Here is a 12,508-nt window from a genome sequence, read left to right on the forward strand (position 1 = left end):
TCTGATAATGTAATGGAGGCTCTGTAAGGCACAAAAGATAGATGACGCACTGTCATTTTGGGTAGCAATCTGTTGTTGAAAGTTATTTGGAAGTGTCAGAGTACTAATAAAAGGATATATGACGTTTCAACGCATGATTTTACAACGCATGCCATTACGACGCAGGTTTTACAACGCAAGTCGTTACAACGACTTGCGTTGGGGGGGTGCTGGATAGTGAATAGTTTCATTTACTATTCCAACTCCAGTCCCCGTGGATAGTAGGGAAGGTGTTGGATAGTAAATTAAACTATTCCCTATCCTAGAGCGCCCTCCAGTGCAATGCGTTGTAATAACTTGCGTTGTAAAAGTTGTGTCGTAATGGTAGTGCGTTGTAAAAATTGCATTGTAAAGGATGTTCCCCCTAATAAAAGTATGTATGAAGAGTCAACCACTCCTTCCAGGTCGAACTCTTCCTCTTTGCCTCAAAAGCACAAATGCAGACATTGTTAGGGGGTAGGTGGGACTAAGGGTGCACCTTATCCGAGGACAAAAAAAACTAATTGCTCAAGGGGATGTGGCTTCACTAATATTAAAAAGGAAAATTGTGCACCAGGAGGAAAATTCCTCCCTACCATCTTTGTCACTAGGATCTGTGGAAAAAGCAGAGAGGGTACGCTGAGTCTACAGCTGCCTTATGTCTGCTAGCTGTCGCCGCTGAGCGCCCCTCCTTGTGTAATGTGTCCATGTACCCATTAAAACTAGCCTCCTGATCCCACTTGTCCTCCCAACCCTGTCCCAGAAATTTACAGTAAGACCTGAACGCCCCTTCATAAGCTGCCCTGGGAGCTAGGCTGGCTGCCACGAGGTCGTGTAGCTGGGGGCACCAGTCTGCCAAAGTGTCGATGGGAAGTGAGCTGGGGAGGCCTCTGTAGCTGGTAGGTGTTCCCTGAATACCTGCATCCTAAAGCGAGAAAGGGCGTCAGCTGCGTTTTTCAAGACCCCTGGAACATGTTTGGCCCTGAAATGTACATTCAACTTCATGCATCTCAGCACAATCTCCTTTAACAGGCGCAGAATGAACTGACACCGTGCTGCTTGTTGACTGATGCATTCCACCACGGTCATATTATCTGACCAGAAAATAACCGAGCGATTAGCCAATTGCTCGGGCCATACATTTAACGCAACCCAGACTGGGAACAGTTCCAGGAACCCAATGTTTGCTGTCAAACCGCTCTCTTCCCACCAGCCGGGCCATCTTTGTGCCACCCACTTAATGCCAAGTATGGTGCCAAACCCCACACCGCCTGCAGCGTCAGTCCATAGTCCTAACTCTGCTGAGGTCAGCGTGGGGGCACCCCACACTACTCTGCCATTGAAATCCTCCAGGAATGCAATCCATATCCGCATGTCCTGGCGAACCTCGACTGATAGTCGTGTGCGGTGATGCTTTTCCCGCAAGCCCTTCATGGCTTGCGCAATTGAGCGGGAAAATGGGCGTGCCATGGGGATGACCCTCAAGGCAAAATTTAGCTGGCCCACTGTCTGCTGCAACAACTGTAAAGTGACTTTCTTCTTTTGCAAACATAATTCAAGGGTTGCCCTGAATTTCTCGATTTTCTCCTGGGGTAACCTGAAACAGCCTTCCACAGAATCCAATTCAATACCCAAGAATTCCTGACATGTCACTGGCCCTACTGTGTTTCCCTGCGCGAGCGGGACCCCAAAAGCATGCATGAGCATGCAAAATTCCTGCAATGCCCACGCGCACTCCTGTGAGCCCGCCAGACCCAGGAAAAGAAAATCGTCTAAGTAATGCATGATATACTGGTGGCCTGTAGATTGTCTCAGAACCCACTCAAGGAAAGAGCTGAATGTTTCAAAGTAAGCACATGAAATAGAGCAACCCATGGGCATACACATATCCATGTAGTATTTGCCTTCGAAGGAAAAACCTACTAAGTATTGGTCTGCTGGATGCACTGGGAGTAGTCTAAAAGCTGACTCAATATCTGATTTTGCCATCAATGCCCTAGGACACAAAACTCTCAACATTTCAACTGCTTGGTCAAAAGACGCATATTTCACACTACAAATGGACTCATCAATTGCATCATTCAAGGATAAGCCCTTTGGTGCAGACAAATTGTGTATGAGCCTATACTCGCCCTTCTCCTTCTTTGGGACCACTCCTAAAGGCGAGCAGACAAAATTCTGTACAGGGATGTTAGGGAGAGGCCCCACTACCCTACCTAGGTGCAGTTCCTTCTCTATTTTGATCGCTACCACCCCGGGATTAATCTTAACTGACCTCTGGTTACTACACTGCGGTGTCCCGGTATAACCCCCAGCTAGAATCCGGAAACCATGTGTGAAACCCTCTTGGAGCATCCTTGCGGATGTATGGTTAGGGTATCTATTGAGCCAAGGGATCATAGCCGCCACTAAAATAGGTGAATGCGCAATAAGGGGGTGCCCTCTGCTATTCTGGTTTCCTCCTCCCTCTGTTACCTGACGCACTACCCTTTGACCGGCATGTCGCCTCTGGGTGGGAAGGGTGGCCGCATATGTTACAAGCGTGCCTGAATTTGCAAGTGCCCGGTGCCCTGTTGCAAGTTCGCCTATTGAAATCCCAGCAGACTCCTTTCCCACCCGTATTACCTCTGGCCTTATTGGCCATTTCCCAGCCTTGCGCAGTCCGAAAGGGCTGCTGAAAGGGCTGCTCGGGCTTGGGGGAATATCCTTTGTTCCAGTAAGCGCTAGCACCTGCAGGTTGCCCCCTCTCAAACTGAGAATGCCAGGGAATAGAGTCAACTTTGTCCCAGGCTAAGGATCTGTTAAACTCCCTCGATTTCCTGAAAGCTATGTCATATTCTTTCCACGAGACCCCCCCTTGATTCTTATTAAACATTGTAATCCTACTCTGATAGCAAGCCATCTCAGCCTGCATACCGGGGAAACGTTCAGCAGTAACTGCACTAAACACAGAAAAGGCCCTGATCCAGTTGATGAGCATCTCCTCTACCCTAAATTTGTACAACTGAGATCGCCATTCACTAGGCAACATCATCTCCTGTGATTTGGCATATTCCCATTCCCTGTTGTCAATCAGCAATGAGAAAATATTAATATATTTGTCTGCCCAAATCAGTTCCTTCACACTCTGAGATACATTCTGCGCCAAACTCTCCCCCCTGGAGGGAATCGCGCCTTCGCCCAGTACCGGCAGGGCAACCTCCTTACCACTTTCGGCGGTTTGCGTTGGTTCCACGGTCTTGACTGTGCCCCCATTGCTTGCTGGTCCTGTTAGGGGAGAAATCGGTGCGCCAGGCATGCTACTTTCGCCCCTAGCCACCAAGATTTGAGCTACCATTCTCTGTGCCTCTGCTGCAGGGTCTGCTGCGGGAGGTAACATTCCCCCAATCCCCAACCATGGAAGCACTGCTGCTATCTGCGCCGCTAGCTCTGGTGGCACCTGACCCGGACTTGCTGGAAGTACCGGCGGAACAATGACCGGGACTGGGTTAATCGGTGGCGCGACTGGGGGCGGTAGAATGACGGGAACTGGGTTAACGGGTGTCACAATTGGCGCTAACGCACGCTTACTGGAAGTTGCGGGGCAGGCGTTGGTGACCCAGGTGCAACAGGCGCTCCAGTCTGCACTGGACTCGGGGACCCCTCTCCCACTATGGGCCTGGGGGGGCGACTACCAACTTTCTTAGTTCTGGCATGTTTCGGTGGTGTCTCGAAATCCCCCCTTGCTTTGGGCGGCACTATGGTCCGTTTGGGCCTTCCCATCGGTCCAGCCTGTGCATCAACCCTCGCACCCAACTCAGCGACAGTCTTACCCAATTTGTCAACCTTCCCCAATCTCTTGTCCATTGCTGACATTCTGCGCATCATTGTCTGAAACATTAGCTCCACGTTCGCACTCCCTGCACCCCGTCTGGCAGACATACTTTTTCTACACCTACACTGCTCAGTGCGTTAAGTATTGGCACAATGTGCCTTGTACCTGTCCAAGTCGGAGGCTCACAGGCTGGCCGTTAGCACCACGCAACTGTGACCGCACACACCGGCTAGCCTGGAGTGTTTGGGCGAGCGAACTCTAGCCCCGCGGCCCGCCAGAAGCAGTGAAATGCAGGCCTGCTCATGTCCTCAGAATCCGTCGTCCACCGTGAGCTCCCCCGCTAACTGGTCCGCAGCAGCCCTTGTCTTTGATCCTAAAATGAAAAATTAGTTAAAACCGAATTCAGGCTATACAAAATGAGGAATTTTCCATCACAAACTGTGTAAATGCTCCTAAATGCTTTGCCTTGGTTATTATTAAATCACACAGCCTTATTAAAACACCAAATTAGCTGCTAATGCAAAATTAAGCTGATGTACCAACAATATAGTGCAAAACTCGGCCTGAATCAAAACAATATGCTAATATAATACCAGCTGTTGTACAAAGAATACACTGCACAATTTGACCTGAATCAAACCGTATATTAGGCACAAAAAACACTCTGTTGTTTAAAAGTTTTAAAGGAAACTTTTCCTAGTCAGTTATATACTTGCTCCATTTAGCGCCAATCTATTTAAGCTAGGACACTGAATTATTGAAGCCCCGCGAGATTAAGGGGTTAGCCCAGACTTGCCCTGTTTCCTTAACGATTATTCGGGCTTAGTAAAATTATTCACACTCGTTTTTTTTTTTAAATACAGAAGAAACACACATCTGGCAAAAAACCAAGGATCGAACCAGGGACCTTTAGATCTTTAGTCTAACGCTCTCCAGCTAAACTATTTCAGCTCAATGTCTAAACCTACAGCGATCGGATCTTTTCCAAGAGACCCCGCACTAGTCTCCCATCCGATTACTGCCCAGGCCGCCCCTGCTCCGCCCGTGTCTCTCGATCCCCGTATGCCCTGCAAAAAACGCACCCGCTCCGCTGTGCCCGATCCCAAACGGCCGTTAAGCAGGGACCGTTACCTACCTTGTGCACACCAAACCTTCACCGTAAGCGCTCTCCGTGTCGGGAGGTTCCCGACGCGCCCGACAGAGGCAAAACCGCACCGCTGAGCTCGGCTCCCACTGGATCGTGAGACCTGTTCTTCACTTCGAGGCCCGTTTAGAACGCCGACCGCCGCAAAACCACTCCCCTGAAAGATAAAACAAAAGAAAATTACAAGCCCCACATCGGGGCGAGGAGCGAGCCTTGGAAGCGCGGGCGCAAAGAGGACGCTTCCCGCGCTCCGCAGGCTCTTAAACCCCCCCTTTGCTAGAGGTCCCGCCTCCTTGACCCGGAAGTGTAAAACTGCTTCCGGGTCAATGGCGGGACCTACGGACCAATCAGGGCGTGTGAGGGGGGGCGGGGCCCAGCCATGTGTTCCTTTCGATCTCTCTTTACCCTCTCTGAAGCTTGGAGAATTTACAATTAAAAGGGGCCCACTCCCGTTTCTGGAAGACAGCAGTGAAATGTTCTATGTTCCCTGCCGGTGTGTACATATACGTATAAATATATGTACACATTTGTATGCCAATTTATGTAGGAAACTGTCTGGATTATATTAAATTACCCTATAGAGATTTTAAATGATTAATGCAATGCACTATATTTACATAAATATGTTGTGTGTACCCTTGATAGGGGCTGGGAACAGTTCGCATATGTATGTAATGTTTCGTAGCTGTGCATTATTATTTTTTTTAGAAACCGAATGAAAGAACAATAGCTGAGGTGTGGTTGAACATACATAATAATCTATGTAGTGACCTTTTAGTAATGACTTCTAAGCGGATTTTTTTTTTACGACTAAAGTGCACCAGAGAGTCCTACTTAAAGATGGAGGAGTACTGTCTAGATTGTTCCTTGATTGACACCTGCTGGGAAAATGCATATTTATCACACACAGTAATTTAAATTAAATAAATACACCTCCACAACGTGTAAGCAGCTACCAAGGTGTGCAGTTTTTTCTGCAAATATTCTAGTTTTGGCATAATATTATCACACTAGTTGGGTCCTGTAGAGCTCATAATTTAAGCACTCGATTTATTGTTTGAATGTCCCAACGGCGCTCTCGATGCTGCATTGTGTGCAGAATTTTTCAAGGTCGTGTCTCCACTTGCTGGTTGAAGGTAATTATCACCAATTTCACCATTGAATCACTGTTGTCACTGGTAGGATAGAAACAGGGCGCCACTAGCGCTTGAAGCGTGCAGTGTAGGGTGTATATGAAAGTGTGACTCAATGTGTGAGACACAGCTCCTATACCTGGGTTTTATTATCTCTCACATCCAAGCCCACGAAGCCCAAACAATCGTTTTGAGCCCCTCATGGCGCTGCAATTCACTAGATGCTCATGGATGGGTTTTGCATCCCTTTTGGACATTATACAAGTCTTAACCTAAGGGACACCTTCTTGATGGTGAGGTGTGTGCATTATTGTGCTGTGGTCGTTGTGCTGCAGGTGTTTCTTTTATCATTTGTTTCATATTGTTATTTAACAGGAATAGCTTGTTTGCACATATTCAGCTTGTGTTGTTTTATTTATGATGAATGTTGTTTTATTTAGTTTTCACATGCTTCAATCTTAACTTTTTTCTTTAGTAATTGCTGTGTGGGTGTTTATTTCTGATTGGAAAGGTCACAAAATTGGCTTAAAGGTCAATTTTGGCTCATTATTTTGTGTAGCCTATTTGCGGGAATGTTATTTAAGTTGCAATACACTGTTGTTTATGATGCTGCTGATGATTGTGTTTACTTCATTCGCCTGGAGTAGTTAATAGCAGTAAGTTTTCGGTAGTCTAGGTGTGTGTGCGGATTTATGAGGAGAGTCTTTGTATATGCGAGCTGTGGCATAGTAGCAGTCTATAAAGTGAAAATAAACAAGCACTTGCACATTGTGCGTTTCCCTCTATATCAACATGGAAGTCAAATAATTGCAGGCCACATCGGTGGCGGAAATAATTTCTATTTAACAAATACAAACATTTGAAGACAGAGCAGCTGAATAATTTCCTATTAGTCCCCTTCTCAGGGTTTGAGCTCCACGTATGGGCACATGGAAGTGAATAAAGACCCATCATTGTCAGGTCAAAAGGCCCCAACGGGATGTCACCAGAGTGTGCTGCAGGCAGAGCTGGGCAATCGACTCATGGCAAAAGCCCATGATGGAGCACATAGCAAAAGTTGATCTGCAGGATGGGAGCGTTTTGGGAGACAGACAATTTGGTGCTCACACTACAGATGAAGATGGACATTATGCAGACATTTTCTTTATCCCTGTTTTACTGGCACTCACCTCACTCTTGCGTTCTGCCACCGCACACCTATAGGGTTACAGTAGGGTTCTTCTTTGGCTGTTCCCTAAGCTCCCTGCCACAAGAACAGCTTGGGCACATTATTCTAAGGACCAATGGCGTCTATTACAAAGATCTACCTGTTTGCCTTTCTCCATAACCCTCAAGCACTCTCAGGTGGTTTACAGTGCCATGTGGGCACTACAAAAGACCGTAAACAAAGATGAATTAATTAACTGGTCATTTCATTAAACTCTAAACAAAGCTAGTCTTTCTGAAATTACAGTGATATACAACGCGGAGACACGCACAAACACAATTTTCTTTTTAAACTCAATTAGCAACTACCTACATCATTATCATATAAAATCTCTTTATTGATCTCATAACTACACTTTTTAAAGTGCTTGCTCTCAACAGCCACTCATCGAAAACCTTTATGCTCACCACTTTTAAATGACACCAGCAGCCACTGGTCTTCACCAAAAAAGTAATCTCAGTCCTGAATCAAGGGCGATTTCTTTATCGGGGCTGAAGGCATTGCCCCTCATTTAATTTGTTATCCCGGACACCCACATAAATGTGTTGATTCCATTTAGCAGCATTGCCGACTTTGCCTTTGAGTTTGAGAGTGATTGAGGGGCGGGTCGGGTGTGTAGCTTGAATACTGATTGACAGGTAGTTCAGCTGGGCCTTTGGGTGAAGTGCGCATGTTGCGTTGGATGGGTGCCTTGCACTGTCTAGCCCGATATGCACACTTAAACCCTTGCCAGGGTTTAAGTGTGGAGCTGGGGTTCACAGCTGCAGCCCCCAAGTCTCCGAGGCAGTGATCCTCCTTGTGCTCGCATGCTGTTTACTAGCATAGACAGCAAGGGAGCAGCATATAGATTTTCTCAACAGGCATGGGGGGTGGGTGGAGTACTGAGCTGCTCACAACTCCATGCACTCCCACAGCCAGTACGTCACGACGGATAAGAGGGCAAAGGCACCTCGAGAAGCGGCATGGCTTGTGATGGGAGACATACAAACATTGGCAAATGTCAGTGCAAGGCCGCTCCTCGTGACGGTATCTTGCTTGGATTTCTCAGTGCGGAGCAAAAGTCAGAAGGAAGATGGCGACCTCCTTCCCTCCACTGCAGCTGACAACAACACAGATTTCTGGGGGAGGGCTGCGCCTGCCATGAGAAGTGCCAAGTGGTCCTTAAAGCACTGGAGCTCACTTGCAGGAGGGCCTCGAAGTGCTCCTGAAGACCTCTGCCTTCATCCAATACCTGCCCTCTTTTTACCGGCTGCCACTGGGGGACCAGTGGCTCTTGGTGCAACAGTGCTGGGCCCCTCTATTTGTCCTGGGTCTGGCTCAGGAGAAGGTGGATTTTAACACTACACACCTCAGCACCCAGTTTGCTGAGACAGATCCTCCTGAACCAATCTGGTAATGAGGATGAAATGCTTGCCCCTCTTGGCGTGTTGTTCATAGGATGAAGAGTTTCAAGGGCAAATGTAGATCTTGGACCCCTGTGCAAAAGAATATAGATTCCCCAAGGGTATTGCTCTCTTTAATCCAGGTAGGAGCTACCTGTAGTGTCCGTCGGGAGATAAGCAGACACGGACACAGAGTTGAGGATCACAACTGTCTTTATTGAGCTCCTTCTCCTTCGTGGGCTAACGGCTAACTGCCATCCCTAGCCCCAGCTCCTCCCTTTCCGCCCGTCCTCGTCCCCACCTCGGGCATGTCCTAGTGCCTTACTGCTGTGGTCACTGTGGACATCATTACATCTCCCCCTTCTGTGAACAAACACCAAAAAAAAAGACCAAACAACACACAACACAGCAAACGGTTTGCACTCCTTCTTTCTAGTCGTCGAGACGGTTTTGTTATGACCCGTCTGGGGCGTGACTGGAGGTCAGGACTGTCATGCTCGCGCTCATCAGTGGTTTCTATCAGTGCCTGACTGCGACTGGGTAGTGTCTCTGGTTCTCTTTTCTCTACTCTTGGTTCAGTCAGTAGTTCCTTGACATTGGAGCTACACTTCTTAAAGTGCGTCACATTACGGGTAATTCAACTTTCGTCGGCCTCCGCAGTGATCATAGTTCCGTTTTGTTGTATCACTTTCAGAGGCACCTCATGATATTGGGAGTCAGTCTTTCGTCTTTGTTCTTGCCGCGCCAGCACCCAGTCTCCTTCGTGGATTTGAGTGGGAGCGGCATGTCGCCATTCATCCGCATAGTCCTTCATCTTTTCTTTCTTTATCTTATCCATGGCAACCATCTCCTCATGGTCAGAGTCGGGATATTGTTCACTCGCTGCGGGACTCATCATTAAGTTTAAGTTTAAAATATTTATTAAGCGCAACATACACCTGAGCGGTTTCTTGGCGCTGAGATAGCAAACAGCCAGCTAGGCAGAGTCAGTCGCTAAGACATAGACTGAAAAGGGGAACAGAGTTTAAGACAGAAAAGCCTGAGTGAATAAAAATGTTTTCAATGCTTTATGGAAAATGGAATATTGAATGAGAGACCTAAGGTGGAAGGGGAGGGAATTCCAGAACATGGGGGCAAGAGTGGAAAATTTCGAGCCACCCTGTTTTTTTTTCCGGTAGCGAGGGACTGCTAAAAGATGTTGTGCCGAGGAGCGGAGGTCTCTGCCGGGGACATAAGCTTTGATGGCTGAAGATATAAAAAGAGGGGCCAGGCCCGTACTGGCCTGAAATGCCATGCAGCCTAATTTAAACAAGGCGCGTTCCCGAACGGGAAGCCAGTGAAGGGTCTTCAGGAGGGGAGAGGTATGATGGAATTTGGGAAGACCAAAGGCAAGGCGGGCCGCCTGGTTCTGCATCAGTTGCAGTTTGCGCAGGCTGTACTGAGGGATGCCATTGAACAAGATGTTCCCGTAGTCCAGGCGGGACAGGACCAGTGCGGACATAATTAGTTTAAGTGCAGAGAAGGAAAAAAACCGAGAAATAGAGCGGATAGTACGGAGAGTAAGAAAACAGGAAGAAACCACCGAACCTATCTGGGAGTGCATAGTGAGTTTGTCATTTAGCTTGATGCCAAGAGTCTTAACAGAGGAAACTGGGGTAGGAGGAGAACCAAAGGAGGGGGGCCAAAAAAGAGAATTCCAGGGACTAGAACAACCACCCGTAACCACAAGTTCCGTCTTATCGGGATTGAGCTTCAGGTGGTTGAAGTTCATCCAGTCCCTGATGAAAGATAGAATAGATTGGAAGTTAGAGATGGAGTCAGAGGAGGAAGACAGGTTAAAGATGAGCTGGAGGTCATCGGCATAGTTATATACCGTGACCTCCAGCTGCTGTAGAGCAAAGATAAGAGGCGAGATGTAGAGGTTGAACAGTAAAGGAGACAGAGAAGAACCCTGGGGAACACCGCACTGGACCTGGCAGGGGGTAGCTGAAAACTCCCCAAGATGAACCGCCTGGGTCCGGTCCCTCAAAAAGGACGAGAGCCAAATGAGGGCTGAGCCTCCTATGCCCGCCGCCCTGACATGGGAAAGTATGATGGAATGATCCACCGTGTCAAAAGCGGCGGACAAGTCAAGGAGGACCAGCGCCTGAGGTTTGCCTACGTCCATACCCTCTCTGAGGGTATCTAGTACTGACACCACCATCATTGGCAGCCTTGTCTGCACTGGTCGTCCTAACATGATGGTGGCAGGACACTTGCCTGTCGTGGAGTGTGGCGTGTTTCGGTAGGCTCGTAGTACCTCGTTCAGTGCTGTCTGAATGTTCTTCCGGGTGAGTTCCGCTTGCTGAATGGCTCTCTTGATCGTGGTCATGAAGCGTTCGACCATTCCGTTCGCCTGAGGCCATAGAGGTGTGATCTTCCGGTGCTTGAAGTTGAGATGTTGAGCAAAATCAGCGAAGTCATGGTTGTTGAATGGAGGCCCGTTGTCTGACTTCACCACTTGAGGAATGCCCCACGCAGCAAAAACCTCTTCTAAGATCGGTATGGTGCTAGACGCTTTCGTGGATGTGCATAGTTGCGCGAAGGGGAATCGGGAGTATTCGTCCATGATGACCAGGACATATTGGCCCGACTTGATTGGCCAAAAGAAGTCAATGGCAATGTGTTGCCAGACACCCTCCGGTAGTGGAGACATTTGTAGTGGTGCAGGGGGATCTGGACGGCTCACCAGTTGACATTGTGGGCAGTCTTTCAGTGTTGTTTCCACCATCAGGTCCAATGTTGGAAACCAGACTCTCTCAGGGAGTGCTCTTTTTGTGGCTACAATGCCCCTGTGTCCTTCGTGCGCTAGGTTTATGACCCCTTGTCTAAGCTGTCGTGGGACCACAATTCGGGTGTCTCTTAGGATGAGACCATTTGTTGCTATTGACAGTTCATCGTGGACATGTTTGAATGCTGCCATGTCTTGGCCGTTGTGTTCACTGCTTTGGGAGTGTCGCCAGCTTTGGTTCTCAAATTTGCCTGAAATTGGACTATTTGCGCATTCTTTTTTTTAAAACTTCCCAGGGCAGAACCCCCTTCCCCCAGATTTCCCTTATAAAGAAAGAGCTTGCTATGCTCGCTCACCACAGGTCACTTATCACATATTTTTATGACTGACCACTTTGAAATATCACCAGCCTCCACTGTCTGAATAGCTGGTATGTAGCAGGATTTAGCGCTTCACAAAACTTACTAAGCATCCACCTAAGATGCTTGGGTTTTAAATATTTTCTGAATGTCTAAAACAAGAAATGCCCCATTCCAAATTCACCACTCCACAATGCAAGTAACAGATCGTCTAGACATTGTGGTCATGCCATTCAGTGAGGCCCAAAGCCCTAATCAAGAGGCCCTGGACCATGATTTACTAAAGGAAGTGCTGATCTGTCCAATACCGCAGGAGGGTCAAATTTAGGAATTTATACCATTGGCTTCATAAACTAGTGGGTCCAAGTTTTACTGAAAACGGAGACTTTGAAGAGAATCATCCATATGTTGATCCTAGGAGTCTTTGATGTCATTTTTCACACTCTGACGCATAACTGAATGTGCAGAAACTACTGCACCGTGAACCAATTTACTTGATGCTATGTACAAATATAAAGGTTAGGCGTTATCATTATCCATGAAAATGCAAACAGTGCCCATGTTACAAATAGGGTGTGTGAGAAATGTGTTTTTTGATTGAGGGAGGTGAAAACGTTTCTCAAGCAACAACCACAATCCCTTTCAGGGTGAACTACAAAAGTCGCAAAATTAACCTATGCT

The 12,508-nt window shown here is 47.6% G+C and overlaps 1 pseudogene; it reads left to right on the plus strand.

Moving 5' to 3' along the window:
- The first annotated feature begins 8,278 nt into the window (after nucleotides 1-8,278).
- Nucleotides 8,279-8,858, plus strand: LOC144821629 (nuclear receptor subfamily 0 group B member 2-like; annotated as a pseudogene).
- The last annotated feature ends 3,650 nt before the right edge of the window (nucleotides 8,859-12,508 follow it).

This window comes from Lissotriton helveticus, chromosome 2_2 (genome assembly GCF_964261635.1).
Source record: "Lissotriton helveticus chromosome 2_2, aLisHel1.1, whole genome shotgun sequence".
Classification (NCBI taxonomy): Eukaryota; Metazoa; Chordata; class Amphibia; order Caudata; family Salamandridae; genus Lissotriton; species Lissotriton helveticus.